Source organism: Arachis stenosperma, chromosome 1 (genome assembly GCF_014773155.1).
Source record: "Arachis stenosperma cultivar V10309 chromosome 1, arast.V10309.gnm1.PFL2, whole genome shotgun sequence".
Classification (NCBI taxonomy): domain Eukaryota; kingdom Viridiplantae; phylum Streptophyta; class Magnoliopsida; order Fabales; family Fabaceae; genus Arachis; species Arachis stenosperma.
The window spans coordinates 4,803,857-4,829,700 of NC_080377.1; the positions used below are offsets into that span (position 1 = coordinate 4,803,857).

At 40.0% G+C, this 25,844-nt stretch overlaps 1 long non-coding RNA gene and 1 pseudogene across 6 annotated transcripts in view; both read left to right on the plus strand.

The window, feature by feature from the left end:
• Positions 1–5,047: 5,047 nt before the first annotated feature.
• On the plus strand, positions 5,048–15,199 carry LOC130957265 (enhancer of mRNA-decapping protein 4-like; annotated as a pseudogene).
• A 776-nt stretch (positions 15,200–15,975) lies between these two features.
• LOC130957340 (uncharacterized) overlaps positions 15,976–25,844 on the plus strand; it is a 39,030-nt gene continuing 29,161 nt past the window's right edge. For 3 of the 6 annotated variants that reach the window (XR_009077252.1, XR_009077244.1, XR_009077249.1), the window contains exons 1-8: positions 15,979–16,809; positions 17,255–17,493; positions 17,637–17,792; positions 17,898–17,951; positions 18,117–18,170; positions 18,354–18,456; positions 18,973–19,036; positions 19,170–19,223. This is a non-coding gene — a long non-coding RNA (uncharacterized LOC130957340). Of the gene's footprint in view, positions 16,810–17,254; positions 17,494–17,636; positions 17,793–17,897; positions 17,952–18,116; positions 18,171–18,353; positions 18,457–18,972; positions 19,037–19,169; positions 19,224–25,844 lie in introns of all 6 variants that reach the window. The other 3 variants (XR_009077247.1, XR_009077248.1, XR_009077243.1) reach the window with 3 other exon arrangements.

A 25,844-nucleotide genomic window follows, 5' to 3' on the forward strand; every position in this document is an offset into this window, starting at 1 on the left:
GGTTGGCTTAAGAATTTTTTGAACTCTTGGAACGCCTCCTCACATTCCGGAGTCCATTCAAACTGGCATCCCTTCCTTAATAGGGAGAATAGTGGAAGGGATTTTAGTGCCGATCCTGCCAAAAACCTGGAGAGGGCTGCAAGTCGGCCATTGAGCTGTTGAACTTCTCTCAAACAAGTCGGACTTTTCATTTCTAGGATGGCTCTGCATTTGTCGGGATTAGCCTCAATCCCTCTTTGTGTTAGCATGAAGCCTAGAAATTTCCCTGCCTCTACTGCGAAGGCGCATTTTACGGGATTTAATCTCATCCCATGCAACCTTATAGTGTTGAAGACTTGTGAGAGGTCGGTTAAGAGGTCGACTTCTTGCTTGGTTTTTACTAACATGTCGTCGACGTATACCTCCATTAAGCTCCCTAAATGGGAGGAAAACACTTTGTTCATCAGCCTTTGGTACGTGGCTCCTGCATTCTTCAGTCCGAATGGCATGACCACGTAGCAATAGTTGGCTTTTGGTGTGATGAACGATGTTTTCTCCTGGTCGTGTTCATGCATCGGGATTTGGTTATATCCCGAGTAGGCGTCCATGAATGATAGGTATTGGTACCCTGAGCTGGAGTCTACCAGGGTGTCAATACTCGGTAGAGGATAAGGGTCCTTAGGACATGCCTTATTCAAGTCGGTATAGTCGACGCACATTCTCCATTTACCATTTTGTTTTTTGACCAGCACTATATTGGCTAGCCATGTTGGGTATTTGACCTCTCTGATAAAGCCGGCTTCCAGGAGCGCTTGTACTTGCTCTTCTACTATGGAGGCCCTCTCTGGGCCGAGCTTGCGTCTTCTTTGCTGTACAGGTCGGGACCCTGGGTAAACCGAGAGTCTATGGGACATGAGCTCGGGGTCAATCCCGGGCATGTCGGACGCCTTCCAGGCGAAGAGGTCGGAATTAGCTCTTAGGAGTTCACCCAACCTTTTTTTCAGGGTTTCCCCTAGGTTGGCTCCTATGTAAGTGTTTTTTCCTTCCTCCTATCCGATTTGTATCTCCTCGGTTTTTCCTCCCGGCTGAGGTCGTAGCTCTTCTCTGGTTCTTGCCCCACCTAACTCTATGGTGTGGACTTCTTTGCCCTTTCCTCTCAGATTTAGGCTTTCATTATAGCACTTCCTAGCCAATTTCTGATCTCCCCTCACCGTTGCTATTCCTCCTGGAGTCGGGAATTTCATGCAGAGGTGAGGGGTCGATACCACTGCTCCAAGGCGATTAAGGGTAGTTCTGCCGATTAAGGCATTGTAGGCTGACCCTTCATCGATGACTATAAAGTCTATACTCAGAGTCCTTGACTTTTCCCCTTTTCCAAAGGTGGTGTGAAGGGGTAAAAATCCCAGTGGCTTTATTGGCGTATCCCCTAACCCGTATAGAGTGTCGGGGTAAGCTCTCAACTCTTTTTCATCTAACCCTAGCTTGTCGAAGGCGGGCTTGAAAAGGATGTCCGCCGAACTTCTTTGGTCTACTAGGGTTCTGTGGAGATGGGCGTTGGCTAGGATCATAGTTATCACCACGGGATCATCATGCCCGGGGATTATCCCTTGCCCATCCTCTTTTGTGAATGATATAGTGGGGAGGTCGGGTGTTTCATCCCCGACCTGATAGACTCTCTTTAGATGTCTTTTGCGAGAAGATTTGGTGACTCCCCCTCCCGCAAATCCTCCTGAGATCATGTGAATGTGTCTCTCAGGGGTCTGTGGTGGAGGATCTCTCCTGTCCATATCATCTCGCTTTCTCTTTCCATGGGTGTCCGACCTCTCCATGAGATATCTGTCAAGCCGACCTTCTCTAGCCAGCTTTTCTATCACATTTTTGAGGTCGTAACAGTCGTTGGTGGAGTGACCATATATTTTATGGTACTCGCAATACTCGCCGCGACTTCCCCCTTTTTTGTTTTTAATAGGTCTTGGGGGTGGCAGCCTTTCAGTGTTGCAAATCTCTCTGTATACGTCCACTATAGAAGTCTTTAGAGGAGTATAAGAGTGGTACTTCCTGGGCCTCTCAAGACCGAGCTCTTCCTTCTTCTTGACTTCCCTTTCTCTCTCCCTGGATGAGGAAGTGGGTCCGGGTCGGGAACTCAGGTCTCTTAGCTTTGCATTCTCTTCCATGTTGATGTACTTCTCGGCCCTTTCTTGTACACCACTTAGAGAAACGGGGTGCCTTTTAGATATGGACTGTGAGAAGGGGCCTTCTCTAAGTCCGTTGACTAACCCCATTATTACTGCCTCTGTGGGCAGGTCTTGGATCTCTAAACATGCCTTATTGAACCTTTCCATATAGGCTCGTAAGGACTCTCCGACCTCCTGTTTTATTCCCAGGAGGCTCGGTGCATGTTTTACCTTATCCTTTTGGATCGAGAACCTCATCAAGAATTTCCTGGAGAGGTCTTCAAAACTAGTAATGGATCTTGGGGGAAGGCTATCGAACCACTTCATCGCTGCTTTCGATAAAGTGGTCGGAAAAGCCTTGCATCTCGTAGCGTCGGAGGCATCGGCCAGATACATCCGACTTTTGAAGTTGCTAAGATGATGCTTTGGATCCGTATTCCATCATAGAGGTCCATATCAGGGCTTTTGAAGTTCCTTGGAACTTTTGCCCTCATTATGTCCTCGCTGAAAGGATCTTCTCCGCCGGGGAGTTGATCTTCTCCTTCGTCGCGGGAGTTCTTGAGGGAGGATTCTAGCTGCAAGAGTTTTCTTTCTAACTCTTTTCGCCGTTCCATTTCCTCTTTAAGGTACCTTTCGGTTTCCTTTTGCCTCTCCCGCTCTTGTTCCAATTGCTCCAAGCGACTGTGGACTAACCCCATTAGTTCAGTCATATGGGATGGTCCACCTTTTTCCGATTCTCGTTCGTCTGAGGGATTTGTCTTCGGGTTTTTTACCCCGGAAGCTCCTTCTCTATGCTGATCATTAACTTCTTGGTGGAGGGTTAAATCCACGTTGTCGTTCCCTGCGTTCAGATTCTCTTCTTCGGAATCCGTTTCCGCACGGACTTCTTCGTGGAATCTATCCGCCATTGATGGATGATCTCTCGGGTCCCCGGCAACGGCGCCAATGTTACGGTGGGTAACCGGAGATTAGTCCAATGGATGGCGTTTGGCGGCCCAAGTGTATGGTGGAGGAGAACTCCGGGTATGTCCGCAGCTCGAGAGGCTCCGTCCGACTTGTGCTCGCGTGTGAATGGGGGTGGTACCTGCAAGGACACTCCGATGCCTAAGTTAGCAAGGGTGTAAGCAGGTCTTAGAGAGTATTGGACTTAGAGATACCTGAGGGGTGCCAGTGTATTTATAATGGTGAGCCAATAACCACCGTTGGTGTAGTGCCGTATCTTTAGGGTGGTAACCATCCCTATTATCTTGGGGAGGTTAAGATATGGCTTTATGAGGCGGTTAGAGAGATTTTAGGGGCGGTTACTCATTTGAATGAGTGTTTATCTGCCAGCTAATCTCACATCCGACCTCTTCAGACCAAGTCGTGGCTGGCACCGACTTCTTGAGTGGAGGTGGGTGCTTTGCTAGGTTTAATCTATTGGATCAGGCCTTTCGATTGGACTTGGGCCCTTAGCATTGGGCCAGGGTATGAACAATTGTCTTTGGATGATCTTTTAAAAAAAATTTAAGTGACTTTTTTGTTAAAATATATTTTTAAAATAATTTATATTTAAATATTCTATGTAAAAATTAAAAAATATTTTTTATTCATTATTTATATTTAGAAAAAATAATAAAAAATATTTTATATTTTTATTTTTTATGTTAAAATGTTTTTTAATAAAAAATTTGTAAATTTTAACTTTTAAAAAGAGTTTTTTTATTTTTCTGATTTTTTATTTTTTTAATTTGTTAAATATGTTAAAAAATAAAAAATATATATTTTAATAACTTAATACATCCAAATCAGTTATTATAATTATCGTAATAAGAATGTTTGATTCAACTCAAATTTTTTAAAATAAATAGTAGTTCATATATTAAATTAAAATAGTGTAAACAAAAAGTTATTGTTATAAAAAATTTAGTTAATTAAATGATTTTTATCCTTATATTTCACCAGAAAATGAAAAGATTAAATATTAAAAACACTTAAATAATCATATATATAAATAATATTTTAAACTTTTTAGTAATTACTAACTTATTAAGTGGAGTAAGTCCCACTTTAATTTCAGAAATGAGCTAATTATATTAATTTAGTTTTTAATTTTTTAATTATCATAATTTAGTTTTTAATTTTTAATTATCATAATTTAGTCTTTTAAATAAAAAAAGTGCACTAATATAATTTTTTGTATATCTTTTATCACTAAAATTTAGTGTCATTTTAGTAATGTTGCTCAACTCTTATTATAATGGACATACTAAAATGACAAATATATGTTTTGGCGCTAAAAAAGATGCTAAATAATATGATTTGAGAATTCTAACAAAATTAAAATGTTACACCTCTTTCTTTTAATCTCTTCATCTTCTTCTTCTCCATTGAACTTCAAACAAAAAAAATTAACTCTTCTATAAGTGAAAAGAATTGAAGGTTAAAAAAAAAAATATTTGTGGTCACCTTTTAATTTTCACAAAATGAGTATTGACACTTTAAAAACTGAAAAGGGGTTTAAGAATTCTAGGTTTGTCCATACTCCATAGTGATAGAAATATTAAATTATTATCTGAGAATTTAAGTAAACATTTTATAAGATAATTGAAATATTAATTATACACTAATATAAATATTTTTAACAAATATAAATAATTTATATTTAATTATTTATTGAGTAGTAATATATAATTAAATATTTGTATAAATCTGTTGTGTACTAATTTTTTATACCCATGAGAAACAAACATGTAAAAATTATTTTCCGATTTTATGAAAGAACATAAAAAAAATGGCAAAAACAAATGAACAGTCAGAAGAAAAAATTAAGAACAAAAATCCCTAGCTCCTTTCTCATTTTCTTCTTTTTTTTTTTTCTTTGTAATTCCCAATATACCGAAACATCTCAGTTTCAGATCTCACTTCTTCTCCTCCTCTTTCCCACCATAGCAGATCTCACATCACACACTACACTCTCCAACACCAACAGCAACAATCAATTTTGCTCTCTTTTCCCTCCCCCCAAATTCCATTCCAATCAGATTCAAATCCCTAAAAATTTCAATCTGAGAAATGATGTCTTCCCCAAATCACCCTCAACAACACCAACACCAACACCAGCAGCAGCAGCAACAACAACAACAACCACCCTTCGATATGCACTCATTCTTCAACCCTCCAAATCCAATCCCTAACCCTAACAATTTAACCGCCCCTCCCTCCTCCTCCGCCTCCTACCCTCCACCCTTCTCCGCCGCCACAACCCCCTTCCACCACCATCATCCCCTCCCCCTCCACCCTCCTCACCCTCCCTTCCCTTTCGACCATCACCAACTCCAACACCATCACCGCTCCATTTCCTTCCCCACCCCCTCCCCTCCAACCACCTCCCACCTCCTCCTCCTCCGCCGTCTCCTCCCCCAATGCCGGCGCCCGCCTCATGGCCCTCCTCACCAACCACGACCAACAACAACCGCAACCGCCACCGCAACTGCCTCAACAATCTTCTCAACCGCTTTCCGCTGCGGCTTCCGCCCCTATCTCCTCGATGGGGATGTTATCTGCCGCGAACGCTGCGGCAGCTGCGCTGAATCGCGTGGCGAGCAGTAAGGTGCCGAGAGGGAGGCGCCTGGCGGGGGACCATGTGGTGTATGACGTGGACGTGAGGCTTCCCGGGGAGGTGCAGCCGCAGCTTGAGGTGGCGCCGATAACGAAATATGGTTCGGATCCTAACTTGGTTCTTGGAAGGCAAATAGCTGTTAACAAGTCTTACATTTGCTATGGGTTGAAGCAAGGGAACATTAGAGTGCTTAATATTCACACAGCTGTTAGGTCCCTTCTCAAAGGCCACAATCAGGTTCGTTTCCTCTTTTGGTTACTCTTGTGCTCTTGTAATGCATTTGTTTTTATGTATATTTAAGAATGTAACATCATGTTGGGAAATAAGAGTAAGAAAGGTGGAGGATAATCTTGAATTAAGGTGAATTTTAGAAATGTGTTGGGTTGTTTATGAGATAGTGAAGTGAAAGAATTCTGTTGTTGATTTGGTATGTAAGAAAATTTAGTTATTTTTTAATGCAAAACATAAGTTAGTTCCATGTTATCTCACAAATGACAGGTTTGGTTCTTTTTGTTTTCTCTTTTGATGCTTGACTGGATTTTCAATGAAAAATTATAAAATAAAGCAAAACTAAAGCCATTTTGAACCTGGGATCGTTCCATAGGCAACCAGGACATGGTTGTATCTTATATGGTTGATTATTGCTAGTTAATGAGGTGAAATAGGCAAATGTTGATTTGATCTATCATGCACTTTTGCAAAAAACTGGCTTATGATTGTTTGATACAAGACAGTTTAATAATGTCCGAGTTTGGGTTATCTATTGAACTCAATGTTGGAAGTTGCTAGGCGAGTTGTAAATGTTTGATAGTTAATGGGTTTTTTCATAAATGTTTCATAATTTATTAAATATGAACATTATTTGCTTAATTGACTCATGACTCACCTTCGAAATGGTACCATTGGGAAAGAGATTGGCACCAGAATAATCCAAAATGTTTCCTTTATAATATTTGAGGGTTATATGGGATGGAGAGGATTAGACGCCTAACATATATTTGTTATAAAGCTCATGATCTTTATAGAGTACTATCCCTCTCGGACATGCTGAGAGATTGGAATGCTATGCTTTATATAGATAAATCTTTTGTATTGTTTTTGTCTTGCTCTTGTATAGAGGAACTCTCATTCTTTTTCTTCTATTATCCTTCCTCTCATCTTTATGAAATTCTCCTTTTAACAAAAAAAAATAAAAAGGTTGAGGATTTGTGCGTAGTGATGTACTTGTATTTTAAATGGATGAATCTGGAGTTTGAATCACAGTCATGGTACAATCATGTTATCTTGCTGCATAATAAATCGATAGGCGCAGGACCCAACTCTTTGTTGGACTTCCATTTTAGCATTGATTTGCTTATTAGGGAGATTTACTTTCAAAGAGTCAAAGGTAATTGCCTTTTGTTCATTGCAGCAAAGTTCTAGTAGTTATTTATTAGAAGGTTGTTACTGGTTTGCTGACTATTGACTTGCAACTTGTATTGAAGTGCTATACATGGGTATTAGGTTGATGCCCTTAAAATGATGATAGTCCATCTTTCACTTATTTGTTTCTTCTTTTTCCAATCAGAGGGTCACAGACTTGGCTTTCTTTGCTGAAGATGTTCATCTCCTGGCTAGGTAGTTTCTGTTACCTGAAATAATTAAATGACCTAGTTTTCTTGTCAATGGTTTATGTTAACATGCTTTTCCTACAGTGTTGGAACAGATGGCCGTGTCTTTGTGTGGAAGATCTCTGAAGGTCCTGATGATGAAGATAAGCCTCAAATTACTGCCAATATTGTTATCGCTATCCAAATGGTGGGAGAGGAGAAAGTTGAAAATCCTCGAATCTGCTGGCACTGCCACAAACAAGTAAATGCTCCATATCCTGCTTCATAGTTCTCTTCCACGAAGCTTGAAGAAGTGATGATTGAACCTTATTCCTTCCATTCCTGTCATATTAATTCATGCCTTTTCTTATAGGAAATTTTTGATAATTGGTATGGGAAGACATGTTCTAAGAATTGACACCACAAAAGTTGGAAATGGTGAGGCCTTTGTGACAGAGGACACTCTGAGGTGTCCTCTTGACAAGCTCATAGATGGTGTTCAGCTGGTGGGCACTCATGATGGAGAGGTGACTGATTTGTCAATGTGCCAATGGATGAGAAATCGTTTGGTATCTGCATCACATGATGGCACGGTTTGTATTTTCTTGCCTTAAGTAACTACTATGTGTTGTTTCTTTCAGTTCTATTTCTTTCTCTTTGTGATTTTCTAATTTTTTATGTTTGTGTTGTGGAACATTTATACGTAATGAGATACTTTTGCATAGATGACTAAACAATTGAGTGCACCATCCTCATTATTCCTATGTCCTACTCAGTTTATATTTTTGTTTAGTTTGTAGTATGTCTTAGTTTTATTTTTTGGCAATTGTCAAATACTACAGATAAAGATCTGGGAAGATCGCAAAACACAGCCACTTGCGGTGATGAGACCACATGATGGGCATCCTGTTTTTTCTGCTACATTTTTCACTGCTCCCCACCGACCTGATCATATTGTCCTTATAACTGGTGTAAGTTCTTTCATCAAGTTTTTTAACATGTTGATTAGGTATTGCTGATTTTGCTATGTCCAGAAGTATGCGATATGCAATTTTTTTGAAAAATATATAGTTTCATTCAGGGTAACCTTCATATCATTTTGTCTAAAAGCATATGAAGTTTACTTACATTGTGGTTGTGATTTTTATTATACATTTCTAATCTACTTATATTTATATTATGTGATTTTATTTGAACTGTTCGTAGGGACCTCAAATCGGGAAGTTAAGCTTTGGGTCTCAGCAAGTGAAGAAGGTTGGCTACTTCCAAGTGATGCTGAATCATGGAAATGCACGCAGACATTGGAGTTGAGGAGTTCAGCTCAACCATCTGTTAAGGACTCATTCTTTAACCAAGTTGCAGCATTGTCTCATGCAGGTCTGCTTTTACTTGCAAATGCTCAGAGGAATGCTATATATGCTGTACACTTAGAATATTCTAATCCTGAATCAACACGCATGGATTATATAGCTGAGTTTACTGTGACCATGCCCATTCTGAGTTTACTGGGACAAGTGATATATTACCTCATGGTGAACATATTGTTCAGGTTTATTGTGTTCAAAACACAGGCCATTCAGCAGTATGCTTTGGATTTAGCCCAATGCCTGCCACCACCATTTGAAAATGTGGGACTAGAGAAGCCAGATTCCTCTGTTTCCCGAGATGCTGATGGATTCAGTACTGTGGACTCATCTGGTGTTAGAGCATCTGAAATGTCGTCAGCCAGTTCTGCTCCCAAACAATGTCACAAGGGTAGCACTGAGAGTGCACTTGCTGGAAGATACCCTTTAAGCTTGGCTATATTGAGGGACCTACTTCGGCTCCATCCAGTAGTGATGCTGATATTGTTTGTGTTCCATCTCCGCCTCTTCCTTTGAGCCCAAGGTTGTCTAGAAACTGTCTGATTTCAGGAGTTCACAATCTATTTGGGTGACCCATGTTGGGGACCAATCCATTAATGATTATTCAGTTGACAGACAAATGCCTACTATTCATAGGACTTGTCTGCACCACTGATGAATAATGATTTGAGAATCTAGGAAACTGTCTGATTTCAGGAGTTCACAATCTATTTGGGTGACCATGTTGGGGACCAATCCATTAATGATTATTCAGTTGACAGACAAATGCCTACTATTCATAGGAACTTGTCTGATGCACCACTGATGAATAATGATTTGAAGAATGATGAGAAAGTCAAACAGGATGATATTTCGAGCGTACTTAATCCCTCTGTTTTGTTTAAGCAACCAACTCACCTGGTTACTCCTTCTGAAATCATTAAGGCCGGTTCTCCCCCTGAGACAAATAATTGATAGAAATAGTGAAGGAGATACAAAGATCCCAGATGTGGTTGATTTGGGTAATGCTGAAGTAGAAGTGAAAGTGGTCGGTGAGGCTACACCTGATCAAAGCGATGAGTATAATCATCAGGGATCACAACAAAACCTACTTTCTGATGTTAAAGAAAAATACTTTTGCTCTCAGGCTTCAGATCTTGGTATTGAGATGACGCGAGAATGCTGTGCAATATCAGGGGGAACTTATATTACTGGGGAACCAGGGCAAGTTGATCTCAGTTTAGGGGAATCACTTTCCCAAACTTCTAATGCTGTGAGGATGGACTGCAAGACTCGACAAAAGATGTGCACGAAAGATTTCTAACTCATCTGCATCCATGACAGTACCACATTCAAATTCAGTTGATTGTCAAATGAACTAGGTGGAAGTTCAAACCTCCATCTGCTGAAAATGCATTTCATCAAATTCTAGCATGCAAGAATCAATTAATCAGGTATCATTCAGGAGTTTTGTGCTGGTCACATGAATTTAATACTGTTTATATTCATGTATTAATATGTGGAGGTTGTAATGCATTTTGTATATTTTTAGGAAAAAGCCTCATGATGCCAAGATTTTGTAGTACATATGTTCATTGAAAAGTGGCCATCAATTAAAGCTTATATTTCCATATATTAGGAGCTTAAGGGCATGTGGAGGTGATATGTTTGTACACCTATTGAATTTTAACCAAGTCATATAGGATAAGCCAAGAATTGTATTTACAGGATTGTACTTGGTATATTTTTGGTAGTTTACTTGCTGAATTTTTTTTCTCCTTGCTTGGCAGTTATTGACTATGCAAAAGAGATGCAGAAGCAAATGACAATGATGGTTACAGTTCCAGTTACAAAAGAAGGTAGAAGGCTTGAGGCAGCCCTGGGGAGAGCTATGGAGAAAGCTGTCAAGGCCAATATGGATGCTTTGTGGGCTCGAATTCAAGAGGAGAAGCAAAAAATGAAAGTTGTTACGAGATCGTATTCAGCATGTACAGGTTTGATTAGTAACTTTATGAATAAGGATCTACAGCAATATTGGAGAAATACTAAAGAAGGAATAGCTTCAGTGGGTCCAGCTGCAGTCCGTGCAATGCCCCCACTATTGAGAAATAATATCTTCAGCCATTGTAGAGTCTTTCCAGGTTAGTGAATTGTTTATATATATATCTTGGGTGTTAGATTGAACTCAATGAAGTTGTATTGTGGATTTAATAGACACTTTTTACCAGAGAGGAGTAGGTGATAAGGCAGTAAATCAACTTGATAAATCAGTCAATGCAAAACTTGAAGCCACTGTTGCCAGGCAAATTCAAGCACAGTTTCAGACGACTGGAAAACAAGTGCTTCAGGTGCCTCACTTGCTTTCACTTGAACTATGTTGTATATTCATTCAATCTGGGTCAATCTGGCATTTTCTTTGTTAAAAAAATTTCATCATGTTCACCATTGTAAAATAATTTCTTCTGTAGGATGCACTCAAATCCAGTTTTGAAATATCAGTGGTTCCCGCATTTGAGAAATCATGCAAAGCAATGTTTGACCAAGTAGATTCTACATTTCAAAAGGGCATGCTTGAACATTCAACTGCAGTGCAACAACGCCTTGAATCTGGGCACACTTCACTGGCAATGACTCTAAGGGTAAGTGTACTCATTGATATTCTCTTGTTCCTTTGGTCTTCTATAGCAACATTCTCGTTTGCATTTGGGACGAAATTGTGTTGCTACTCTCTTAAAAGGAAAAAGTTCAGGGTCAGCAGTATTCAAGAAAGTTATTGATATAGAGTTGAAGAATCTAGGATCAGTGAGATTAATGGTATGAGAAAACAGAGTTAACTTGGATCACTAAACATTTTGATATTTTTAAAATAAAGGGCATGTTTGTTCAAAGAGATCTAGGGTTGATCTTCTTTGCATAAATGCGTTCTGTCTATACCTGTGATTTCCTGAAAAAGTTAAATTACTTTTAAGTGGAATTGTATCGGCTCCTGTTTGGATGTGTCATGCTTAGGAGAGGATCTGAATTCACTTACTAAAATGCTTTCTAATTTTATGAGCTTAAGTTTTTAAATGGCTATTTATTCTAAAATTTTGGCTGTGGACGATTTCAATGGTTGTATTATGATAGTATAGTATGATACAAACCTTAGGACAACCCTACAACAAAAGCTAGCCATTGTTCACGTTGCATATAAACCCACATTGGAATCCCATACATCTGATGTGAGTGGTGTTTGCCCTTTGGTTTGGATTAGGTATGGAGTAAAATAATAAACAACCCAAACAATTTTGTACAGGTTGGGTTTGGCTGTGCACTTTTTTTTTTTTTTTGGTTACCTCGTATTTTATATTTCATGTTTTAGATACTGAAGCAAAACATGCTGAATATATGGATAAAATATTTTGGTGTAATACGTTGTGACAAAATGAAGTGTTGGTCCTTATTTATAATAACAAAATCCAAATCCTAATTAAATAAGTAAACGTTTATGGAAATAAAGGTTATAACAAAACTGATCCTAAGATATATTCATTCATATTTTGAGATACCATATATGATAATTGTAACAATTCCTCTCAAGCTATAGCTTTAAGCCTAAGCTATTATAAGTAAACTGTTACAAATATAAAATGACCTCCATTAAGATTATCAAGTCAACTTTGGATCCGGGATATGCCTGGAAAAGATAGCACTACAAGCCAGTTGGAGTGACCATCAGCTTGAACAGTTCTTGGATAATCATATGATTTGGAAGAAGAGGCACTCATATATCAACAGAGTCTCCAAACAACATTTAAATTAAACTTAAATGATCCAACGGTAAAGGCTGGAAGTGATGCAATGAAGGCAATGAAAGTTTCCTGTGCATGCAATAATGAACCAAAAAACGGTATACGAAAGCCTATTAACCTACACTGGAGCTCCAAAGTAGCCATGAAAAGGAATCACTGACATGATTTAGTGAAAGAAAAACATCAGCATTAGTAAGGTAATGAGGGATGGATGTAAAAATTGCGTCAGAATATTGAACAGAGGGACTCTCTCATTGGAAGGTGTTTGAAACTGATACAGCTGAGCAACCTCAATTTTGTGTCAGTGACCTGCTATTTTAAAAATTGTGTCTACATGTTGTGTCATGTCAAGTTTACATGTTAGTATTTGCGCTTAGTAGGTTATAACATAGTGGGAAAGGGGAAGTTCCGCAGCAAGGTTTTTCAGGAGTGTAGCTGCAAGATTGTGGCTGATGGAGTAATGGAGACCTCTGAATCGTAATCTGATGATACAGCTGCTGTGAATGTGGAATGAATCACTTCGAGGTGAACACCATATGTAGGAGTGAGAGGTGACGGTTGGTGGCTTTTGGTGCAGGAAATAGAGGGAGGTTGGAAGAGGTGGTGCTAGCCAGTAGCAATAGGGAAGTGAGTGCAAATATAGGCAGTGATGGGGATTTCACTGGTGAGTCGTGAGGTTGAATGGTGCAAAACACGGGGTATTCAAACAAAATGGGTTTGTGTGATATATTTGGTTAATGATTAGCATTTTTATACCCAATACCCATCCCGATGAGTAAGAGGGTTAAAAGTCTTCAACCCAAATAGACCACTCGTACCTGTTCCAAACTGAAATTGTGTACGGTTCAGGGTAGATGAGTTTTCCTGTAGCAATTAATATCTACCTTGCAATTGGATCCTAACATACTAGTTGAAGTTCTATGTGTGGATCTCGCACTTGCTGTGCGCTAGTTTGGCATACCATCAAACCTACTGCAGGAAGCTTGTAAACTTTTGTATTTTTCTCGATTGTAATTCTGTATGCTTTTATGTTATGTCAATGTAGATAATATATTTACCAGCGATAAAAGTCTTTGTTGCTTAATTCATACTGGTAGTGAGTTCAAAAGAAAATTTACAGATATGCCATATTTTACTCTTAGTTTAGCTTTGCCCACTCTCTTTGTTTCCCAGTGTTGATGTTCCCTGTTATGCAATTTGCAGGAATCCATTAATTCAGCTTCATCAGTTACTCAAACTTTGAGTAGAGAAGTGCTAGAGGGCCAGAGAAAGCTAATGGCATATGCAACTGCAGGAGCCAACTCCGGCACACTAAATCCTTTGCCCATTCAGCTGAACAATGGACCTCTGCTTCGTGAAAAGGTGGGGTAAAAGTCCTATTAACTTGCAGGACGATTGCCTTTCATATTTGAGTTTGCATCGTAATCATTTCTTACAATTTGTGTCGCATATAAGGTTGAAGTGCCTCTCGATCCCAAACAAGAGCTAGCAAGGTTGATAGCTGAACGGAAGTTTGAGGAAGCTTTCACCGGGGCTCTACAAAGAAGTGATGTGTCGATTGTATCTTGGTTATGTTCTCAGGTATGCCAAAAACATTTCTATAAATATCTTAAAATGCATAACTAAAAAAGTGGTACTTCAGCTGGTGCAATGTTGAAATGGATTTCCTATATGGTATGCCAGAGATTATGCTTACTTTATGAACCCGACTATTGATCTTTGTGATTGATACCATGTTATGAATTAGAAAGGGGCATATTATCTTAGTTGATTAGTTGTCATCAGAATCATTAGAGTCACCTTAAACCTTTAATTCTACACTGATGCTCAATCTAACATTGGAATTGGTCGTTTGTTACATGTCAAGAATATCTTGTCACGAAGTTGTTTTATCGGACCTTATTTTCTAAATTTTTAGCCTTAAACTAAAGTTCCTTTCTGTTGACGTCGGGGATTAAAATATTGAGCATTAACAGTACCACACCATTTCTGCGAAGCAGGTTGATTTACATGGACTTTTGTCAATGGTTCCTCTTCCTTTGACCCAAGGAGTAGTGCTTTCACTTCTGCAGCAACTGGCATGTGATATTAACAATGATACCTCACGAAAGATTGCATGGATGACGGATGTGGCTGCTGCCATTAATCCCTCAGACCCCATGATTGCGATGCATGTGCGACCCATATTTGAGCAAGTTTATCAGATACTGAATCATCAACGCAGCTTGCCTACAATGACTGGACCTGATCTTTCAAGCATCCGTCTTTTATTGCATGTCATCATCTCTATGCTCACGACATGTAAATGATGTTCCTCATTTCTGGAAGTGTGCAATTAGCCTTTTGAACTTTCAGATATTACAGCAATTTTGTACAAAGCTCAGTGAGTTTCATTAAAGGATCCATATTGGTAGTTAGTTGACTATGAATCAAGTTAGTGTTGAAGAGGTGATTCTTCGATCAAAATTTCTGCAGCAACGAAATTGTTTTTGGGCTCAAAATATTCTGGTTATTTTTTGTCCTCCCAACATTAGTTAAATATAGAGGAGTGTATATACTATATGTACTCAGTCCTGTACCTTTTGTTATTAACTTCATAATGATCTGACAGACAAGGATAGTTTTAATCCTCCTTTTAGGATTTGTTTTGAATGCATCCATGAATAATTAATTACATTAAAGACGCGAGTTTCTTCCTTTATAAAAGAATTCTGATATCTTTTGCTATTAGAGAGAAGCATCATTATTATATATATAATACAAGCACCTTTGTGAGCATAGTGTCTCCATCAAGTTTCATATTTAGATATAGATATATTTTATGATACAAAAATTAAAAAAGTTAACTATAATCTAATGGTTAACGCCTTAAGAGTTGTGTTAAGTTTTACAGTTCGAAAGCACCAAGTTCATTATCCATAATAGCCATTTCGAAATTATTAGTATAGTAGATATATGTATAAATGATAAATCTAAAAAATAGTCATAGTTATATAAAAACTAGTGGATTACCCGCGCTTCGCGCGGACTATATTATGCATCAAGTGAATCAATATAAAAAATAATGAATGCTTTGTTTCCACGTCAAATAATTTTTAAAATGGTTAATAGGAATAATTTATTGAATTAAACCTTAAGTATATGAGTATAATTTGAATCATTATATATTGTGTTTCCTGCATAGAATAAATATAAATAAATAGCGTATTATTTAATGTGTTGAAATAAAGTGTTTTAAATTATTTCAAACTAATATAATAAAAAAACTGACAATTTTGCTATGAAAACCATAATTTTACATTAAATGTTGCAGAAAAAATCAAATTCAAAGTGTGCTTTTCATTTTGCTTTATATAATAATAATAATAGTAATAAATCAATTATTTATTCATATATATATATATATATTCATGAAAAATTGTTTTTGACACATGGCAAGTGGCATGGGAGCACTCTCTCCTTTCATTTTTTTGGGTCAGATAAATTCAACATCCTTCAAGTATCACAATAACCGGTTTCATCTATAATCAGTAATCAATTAGTATTATTAATTTAATTTCTTTTTGTATTTGGCAATACGGGCGAGATTTAGCCCAACCCGACAACTATTCTGACCCGATGGGAAAGATGCGTGACCAAGGTCTATCTCCACCAGAGACGCCATTGTCGCCCAGAGGAAGAACACCGTTACCGTTCCATGGATCTTAATGTATTGTCTTCACCCACTTGCGCTGGTTTTTCTTGCTTTGAATCTGAGCTATGACTCGATGTTCATCATTCCGCCAAGTCGGTCATCCTCTCCCCCAACCCGGTTCGTGGCTGGATCGAAACCGATCGTGGAGCATGGATCCCCGTCGTAGCCGCATGAAGAGGCCGATTCTGGCCCGCCACTTTCTTCACCTTCAAAACGATCTCCTTGTTCGGTCATTCTCCACCGCAGAATCACATGGTCGCCATTTGCCATCATCGCTTCGGAGCTTGGAGCGGTTGGTTGCGTCGACGATCCGATAGGCTTCGCGTGCTTCTATATGAGAACTGTCCAGACTTGCATCTTGTATTGAGTTACGGTTTCCTGCGATGCTTGGAGAGTTTCCAGCCTGTTGGTATCGATTGCCACATTCCCTGTGTAGCTGGTTGAGACGATACCCACTGTTATCGCTCCCGATAATAGATAAGTACCCATCTGTTCTCAGTCTCACGCTTTGTTGGTTGATTCCTTGCCTCCCTTTGCATGATTGTTCTAATCTCATGTGTTTGACTATAGCAGCAAGTCTGATTCCAAAGTAGGCAAGCACATTAGCTATTAGACCATTTCATAAATGAGGCCACCAGGTAACTCTTCTTGTTTCGCAATTGTTGCTATTAGTGATGTTGTTGCTGCTTGAGTATGTTGTCTGCTCTGTTTGATTCGCTGTTTAAAGTCGTATTCCAAACACTTTGGTTTTATTATAGTATAGCTAACATCGGGTTCATATCTACACTTTTAAATAATGCATGATTTCTCAATTTCCATATTTCCTACATGAGAAACCTAAATCTGCTCTTCGTGGTATGCTTTTGATCTCGTCCGTGCTCATTTATAAAGATAGATTATATTGGTCACAGCGAGAGATTAGAGATTTTGTAACATCATACATAGATAGGAATTTCAGTAACAGTGTTGGAATTTATATTTTTAACATCTAATATTTATGGCCCATGAGGAATTTGGGCCCAACAACGGGGTTATTAATTATGGTTGACAACCTAATCAATATAATCTACCTACCGTTCTCAGGGGTGCACTAAACTCCTTACCAAAATCTCCACCTGCAACATCAACAAACAACAGAAGTCTCTGTTGCCAATCCTTAGATCTCCCTTTGTAAGGTGTGTTGGAATAAGATGGGGGTGCTATGGCCGACCTTCACCGGCTTTGGAAAGAGCTTCAGTTAATCAAATATTAATAGTTTTTCAATTTATTGCCGATCACATCTGTGTCAGCCTACTTTGATCTTCCATTGAGTAACTTGAAAGGTAACTGACTGTGTCTCTAAAGCTTTTTTACAATATGAATGTGGGATTCATGATAGATTTTTCTACTTGTGCCTTTTATTGATTCCTACCATCCATTGTCTATCTTCCCCCCGATTCTGATTTTTGTTCATGATCTCGTTTAGGATATTTGAGTCTGCTTTGTTGTGGCCATGGAGAGATGAACTACGAAGATTGTTGATTGGGTGCTCTTTGATGAATCATTGAGGTCCAGCGAAGGCAAATGATTCGTAATCAAAACCGAAACAGGGAAAGTAAAACGCATGGACAGCATTCAGTAGGTGATTAAAAAAAGATTCAATTTTGGTCTTTGGGTACTTTGTTTAGCTTATTTTCATATTCTTTTTTAGCATGGTATGATGCCAACTTTTTTGGTTTTCATGTAGTACCCTTGGAGCTTTCATGATTGTTATTCAACTGAACTTTCCGTGAGATTGAAGGTTCCAAAAGTTTCAAGATTTTTCTTTCTTTCCTTACCTATTGTTATGGAATTAAGTAATTTAAAAAGAAAATAATGGTTGTGTTTGGTAGTAGGAGAAACCTCAATTGCAGGATCTGCTATTCTTACTATGAAACGGTGTTCTAATCATAGATCTTTGTGCCAGGCTTGTGATATGGGGTAGTGGATTGATCTCTCTCTCTCTCTCTGCTTAAGTCAGGTCCATTTTCTCTTTCCCTCCCTCTTTCTCGCTTCCAATGATTGTTACTTAAGTGCGTGTGACTATCTCTTCGACCATTTGGTTGGTTTCAATTTGATTTGGTTCATTAAGTTTTGATGTGTTCAATTAATTAATGTGTGCAAAGGCTCATAATAAGTGTTGACTGTTTGGAATTTGGTTTAGAATTTGAGCTGGAGAGATTTTGACAGTGGCAACCAATGCTTCTAATAGAGCATGAAAGCAATCTCGTCAGCCATCTCCGTTGTGATTCTCCAAGTTCTTTCAGGTCATCCGTCATCCCTCACATGGCATTCTGTTACTCGGATTATTTTCTACTTTTTATGTTGCTTTGGATCTAGTTATGTCAAAAAATTCTACTATTTGATGGTCTGTCATAGAGTCCTTTATTTGCACACACTCCGCTTCTCTTATAAATGAATGTTTGATGGTGGTACATGGTAAATGTTACTCGTTTGATTTCAAAATAACTGTGAATTTGGGTAATGTAACAGTGTGGTAAATTAGAAAACTTTTAGTACCTGTGGGTCAGCTATACTACTTTTCCATGTCACTATCACATTAGCATGATTAATATCACATAGCAAATGTGTATGCAGAATCATATCACATCTCATAATTGGGAAGGGAGAATTCATTTATTGGCTGGATAATGTTTTTCCCAGGAACATTTATTTTTATACACGGGCATTTTTTACTATGCCTAATATGATCCACCGATGTCCACTTCTCATTCACCTTTCATGAACCAACCGATAATTGTTTGTCGTATATTCTTCACCAGATGTTTGGTGTCCAGGCAACTAAATGCATTTTTGCCGCTGCAGACATAAAGGCATAATGTTTGGGTAAGCACTGAATTTATGATTTATTGATCTTATCCAAGGATAACCTGTAGCTAATTAACTACATAGACTCAATTCAATCAACTCATTGACATTATCATTGTATCAAATACTGAACTCCTGATTCAATTTGCAGTTAAAAGGAGGAAAATGTCTTCATGCTAATGCTTCCTTTCAAGTTCATCGACAGGTGATACATTATAACACTCTTTGATGGTTCTGAGGCTAGAAAGATACTTAAAATCATATTGCACACATTGAAAACAGCCTTGCAAAACAATGCTTGTATCACTAATTTCATGTACAAAAGCAGAACTAATTGAACAAAGACTTATGCAACCCTGTTATTATTTAGGAGCAGATATATCTATAAATCACAGATGGACCAGATCCCTCCACCCCAACCCGGACCCCCACCCCCTCCCCCCCCCCCCCCCCCCCCCACCCCCAAAAAAAAGACATTGAAGATTTAAGCACCCACAAAGTATAACCGATAAGAGAGTAATTATAACCGAATACTAATTATAAGCCTGAGCGACAGAAGTTAATTATTTTACAGACGTTGAAAACATAACTTAATTGGAAGTTGTTTGCTACTATATATTATTATATAATCAAGTATTCGAAGGTATAAAATCTGAAATGAGTGAGACTCTACAGATTTCAAAGTCAATATTTCATAGAGTAAATTTTAATAGTAAAATGTGAATTCTAAAATTACACCGTTGGTAATCTAATATGAACCAAAATCATTTCAGGTCTATCAAAAACATATAAATAGTTCAGTTAACATTATACTTGAATGATGAAGTACTTAAAAACAAATTAAACTTGAAATGATTACAATACCCATTATTCTGGGAATGCAATGTCCGCATTATAATTACATGTAAAAGTAGAATCAATTTTTGCATACTCAAATATGCTATCTGTTACGGTGGGTAACCGGAGATTAGTCCAATGGATGGCGTTCGGCGGCCCAAGTGTATGATGGAGGAGGACTCCGTGTGGGTCCGCAACTCGGGAGGCTCCGTCCGACTTGTGCTCGCGTGTGAATGGGGGGTGGTACCTGCAAAGACACTCCGATGCCTAAGTTAGCAAGGGTGTGAGCAGGTCTTAGAGAGTATTGGGCTTAGGAATACCTGAGGCGTGTCAGTGTACTTATAGTGGTGAGCCAATAACCACCGTTGGAGTAGTGCCGTATCTTTAGGATAATAACCGTCCCATTATCTTAGGGAGGTTAAGATATGGCTTTATGAAGTGGTTGGAGAGATTTCAGGGGCGGTTACTCATTTGAATGAGTATTTATCTGCCAGCTAATCTCGCAACCGACTTCTTCATATCAAGTCGGGGTTAACACCGACCTCTTGGATGGAGGTGGGTGCTTTGATAGGCTTAACCTAGTGGATCAGGCCTTTTGATTGGTCCTGGGCCCTTAACATTGGGCCAGGTATGAACAGTGCCCCTACTTGAGCCCAAATCTTTTAAAGTTTGGGTTCAAGTATTTAACTCGGGTTCGTAGTCGACTTGTTTGAAAGAACACGGATCTTGGAAACCGACGTGATTTTCGCAACTTTTGGTTTCTGACAGTTACGTCAATTCAAGCGTCGTGTCCGTTGAGGGTTTATTTAGGGATTTGAGGGCTTTGGTAACGGTGTCTCATTAATGACTGCCTCGTTTTTACCATTATGCCCCTTAGCCTTTTTTAAAACTTTCCCTCTCTTTCCATTTTCCGTTTCTGCAATCTTTCAAACTTTCCCTTATCTTGTTCGTACTGTATCCTTGCGTTCGAAGACTTCCGTTCTTCTCCAACCTCCATTTTCGGATAAAGGTTAGTTTTGTTTTATTCATGCCATGCTTTATGTTTGCATGTTTCGCGAGTAGATAGGTTGACCTGTAGATTCTAGTTTCGAATCTCTCTTCTTTAGTGGCCGTAATTTTTGATTTTCTTTTTCTTTTTCCTTTTTGTAGGTTTTCTGCCACTTTCTTCTTTATAAAAAATGGCCTCTGTAGACATTCTTTCTCAGTGGGTTGACGATACGGTCCTTGGGGAGGAACCGTTGGTTGACGCTGAGTTTATCACCCACCTTCGTACTCACCATAGGCTCTGTACTTCGGACGAGGACGAGCCCAAATATGAATTGATAATCCCGGGTCCTGAAGACCGGGTCTGCTTTGGGAGAGTTGATGAGCGACCCCCTCACTTTTTCTTTATGTATGAATGCATGATCACCCGTTTGGGTGTTTTTCTTCCTTTCTCGGATTTTGAGATATCCGTTCTGCACCACTGTAAGGTTGCCCCTACTCAACTCCACCCCAATTCCTGGGGTTTTTTGAAGATTTATCAGTTTATAAGCCACGCTCTGGACTTCCCGACTTCCTTGAGAATCTTTTTTTATCTTTTTCATATGACTAAGCCCTTTAGTGGGCTAAACAATAAACAACAATGGGTATCCTTCCGAGCCATTCAAGGTCGGAGGATTTTCACCCTTTTTGACGAATCTTTCCACGACTTCAAAATTTCTCTTGAAGGTTCAAGCCGTAGAGGGTCACCACCCCTTTTTTCTGGATGAGCATTCCTCCCCTCGCTTCCCCTTTACTGGCTGCCAGCCACCCCTTGCGAAAGATTGGTCTAGATGACCTAGACGAGGTGGAGGCGGCCATTGTAGGGTTTTTCCGAGAGCGTGGGGGAAGTCCCCATACTTGGATACCAGGAAAATTCTTCAGGGTACACCGACCTTCGTTCAATCTCAAATAGGTAGTGCATGCATTCTTTATTTCCAAGTTGTTTCCGCCGACTTACATTTTGCCGACGAGTTGTTGACTTACATTTTACCAACTTGTAACTCGGTTGTTATTTGTTTTCTTTTGTAGATATGGCAAAAAAGAACGCTCAGGAGGCCTACCAAAGGGTCCGAGAGGCCAAGGCGAAGTCCCGGGCTAGGTCCGGGGCGATCACCTCTCCTCCTCCTCCACCTCCTCCTCCTAAGAACACTGGCACTCCTTCTCAACCCATTGTAATTTCTTCCTCGAGTTTGCCCCGACCACCCCCTTCAGCCCAAATTCTCTCCGAGCCCGAGAAGAAGAAGCGCAAGACTTTAGAGTCTGGCTCTTCTTCCTTCGATGGTGGGGTTAAGGCGGATGCTATGGCATTCGTCCGAAAGAACATCTATCCTTTTATCAGTATGGATGATGTTTCTGTTCGAAACCACCTCACCACCATGGCTGAGGAGAGTTTTAGGGCGGCGGGTGTTTGTGGCAAACTTTTGGACATTTTTGAGAAGGCTCCCCTCAGCTCTTTGGGGGCATCCTCGAGGGTTGAGGAGTTGGTGGGGAGACTTCGTATTTTTGAAAAACATGAAAAGGAGCTGAAAGAGGAGAGGGATAGGTTGAGGAAGGAGAGGGATCACCTGAAGGAGGAGGAGGGTAAGCTACGGGCCCAATGTACCTTGGAGGCTAATCTGAGGAAGACGGCGCAAGACAGCTACCACAGCTTATTTCAAGATATTGTGGCCGTGAGGAAGGATTTGCTGAATTCTCGGAACGCCTATGCCGAGTTGGAGGACTCTATCGCCGATGGTGCCGAGGAGTCTTGGAGAATTTCTTGGGAACAAGTCAGAGTTATTGCTCCCGACTTGGACCTTTCTCCACTACATCCTGACAAAGTAGTTATTGATGGCGCCATTGTTGATCCTCCTGTTCCCGAGGTCGTTTCCGAATCAGACCTGAAGACTCGGGGACAGAGGATTATTGAGTCTCCTCGTCCCCAAGATGCTCCGAGTTCTTCAATCCTCACTCCGACTTCCTCTTTAGCTCCTCCTCCCGTCCTGGTGGTGTTCCTCCTGGTGATTTCTCTACTCCGTCCAAGAATGACTTCTTTTTATTTGTGGCTATATGGGGCCCGGCCTGTGGGTCCCCCTTTTTAAACTTCTATTTATTTGCTGGTGGTTTGCGAACAATTTCCTTCTGGCCTTTTAAGGCCGTAAACAAAATATTCTGTTCGTGCCCTTTTTGGATAAGGGTTTTTAAACAAAATAAATGCCCTTTTTTGGATAAGGGTTTTCTAATCGGAGTAGGCGCCCCTTTTTTGGATAAGGGTTTAAGTTACTTTGCGCGTGCGCATGCTTTTTCCTATTTTGGTATTTTGATCTTTTCGGAAACCTTTGTTGGCTTGCATTGTTTTTTTGAGCCTTTTCCGTGCGAAGGCTTGTATGCAAACTTAAACTTTCTCAGGTTCTCATATCTCTTTTGTTATCCTTTATACTCAACTTTTGCTTTAGTGAGTTTTTATGACTTAGGTTATTTTTGTGATGCGCTTTTCATCTACTCGGAACTCGTTTCCTTTTACTCAGAGTTCTGTCGAGTTTGCGTTACTCGGGCTCCTTCGACTTAAGAGTCGGATAATCCCGAGTTTAATGCGATCAACTCGTATAACCTCTTTACACCAACTTGTACCTCGTCGTTTCATCCTGACGACCATGTTAGGTCGTTCATGGGATTTCACGCTTTGTCGAGCTTAAGTCGGTGCGTTTCGTAGAAAGACTTAAATATAGAGAAGGATTTTAAGAGAAATATAGTAATGAAAAGATCTTTATTAATCGGGAAGGTACCTTTGTGCAAGGGCTTGACAGTATATTTTCCCTTAGCCTCTACTATGATGCCTCGTTAAAAACCCCTCTCCAGAAAAAACCCTTCTTTGGGAAAAAATCACGAAGCTTGGAAAAGAGTACATCAAGAGAAATATAGTAATGAAAAGATCTTTATTAATCGGGAAGGTACCTTTGTGCTACTAAGGGTCTTGACAGTATATTTTCCCTTAGCCTCTACTATGATGCCTCGTTAAAAACCCCTCTCCAGAAAAAACCCTTCTTTGGGAAAAAATCACGAAGCTGGGAAAAGAGTACATCAGGGAGTAGAGTTCGCTTTTAACTGTAGTACCTTTTCATATTACAAGCATGCCACGACCTGGGTAACTCAGTGCCATCCAGGTCGGTTACTTTATAGTAACCTTTCCCTAACACTTCTTTGATTTTGTATGGCCCTTTCCAATTTGCGGCGAGCTTTCCTTCCCCCGACTTGTTGACTTCTTTGCTTTAATGCTGCTTCTCTTATCTGGGCGTTCTCTCGGACTTCGGGGAGCAAGTCGAGCTCCTCTTTGTGCCCTGTACATTTCCGACCTCATCGTGAAGAATTACCCTTGGGCTTTGCTCACTGATTCTATAGGAATCATGGCTTCTACGCGTAGTCTAATCGGAAGGGTGTTTCTCCTGTGGCGGATTGGGGGTCGTCCTATAAGCCCATAGCACTTGGGGGAGCTCTTCGGCCCAAGCTCCCTTTGCTTCCTGTTTTCTTCAAACCTGCCAGTATGACCTTGTTAGCTGCCTCGGCTTGCCCATTGGCTTGTGGGTGTTCTACCGAGGTGAATTGATGTTTGATTTTCATGCTGGCAACCAAACTTCTGAAGGTGGCGTCGGTGAACTGGTCCCATTATCAGTGGTGATGGAATAAGGTATTCCATACCTTGTGATAATGTTTTTGTAGAGGAACCTGCGACTTCTTTGGGCTGTGATGGTGGCTGTGGTTCTGCTTCTATCCACTTTGTGAAGTAATCTATTCCCACGATCAAGTATTGACTTGTCCTGGTGCTTGGGGAAAAGGACCTAACAAGTCCATTCCCCATTTTGCGAAAGGCCAGGGGGAAGTTATACTGATGAGCTCTTCTGGTGGAGCCACGTGGAAATTCGCATGCATCTGGCATGGCTGGCATTTTTTCACAAAGTCTGTAGCATCTTTCCGCAAGGTCGGCCAATAGAATCCTGCTCGGATTACTTTCCTGGCCAACGATCTTGCTCCGAGATGATTTCCGCAGATTCCACTATTACTTCCCTAACACCTCGGTGGTTCTTGAGGTCGGTACGCACTTCAGTAATGGTGTTGATATCCCTCTTCTGTAAAGGACATTTTTCACCAACGTATAATGTTGTGCTTCCCTTCGGATCTTTTTAGCCTCTTTTCTCTTAGGGAGGATGTCGAATTTCAGGTATTCGACTAAGGGATTCATCCATCCGAGGTTTAGGCCGACTACCTCAAGTACCTCTTGTTCATCTTCCGTTTTTGTTACCGAGGGTTCTTGGAGAGTTTCTTGAATCAGGCTTCTGTTGTTCCCTCCAGGTTTGGTACTTGCTAACTTGGATAGGGCGTCGGCTCTGCTATTTAGATCCGAGTTATATGCTTGACCTCGCTTTCCGCAAAGTGCCCTAGTGTTCCAAGGTTTTTTCCAAGTATTTCTTCATGTTGGGATCCTTCGCCTGATATTCCACTTATTTGGGAAGTCACCACTTGTGAGTCACTGTAGATCATCACCTTTGTAGCGCCAACTCTTCTGCTAACTTTAATCCGGCAATCAAGGCTTCGTATTCTGCCTGATTGTTTGAAGCCGGAAATTCAAATTTTAAGGAGACCTCTATCTGGGTTCCTTTTCCGTCTACCAATATTATGCCTGCGCCGCTCCCTTTTATTGGAGGATCCGTCTACATAGAGTTCCCATGTAGTCGGTCTCCTCTTGTTCTCCTGCATACTCTGCAATAAAGTCGGCAAGGCACTGGGCTTTGATTGCTGTCCGAGTTTCATATTTCAAATCGAACTCGGAGAGTTCTATTGCCCATTGAACCATTCTCCCTGCAACATCCGTCTTTGGAGGATTTGCTTCATGGGTTGGTTCGTACGGACTCTTATTGTATGAGCCTGAAAGTAAGGTCGTAGTCTTCGTGAGGCTATCACTAAGGAGTAGGCAAACTTCTCTAGTTTGTGG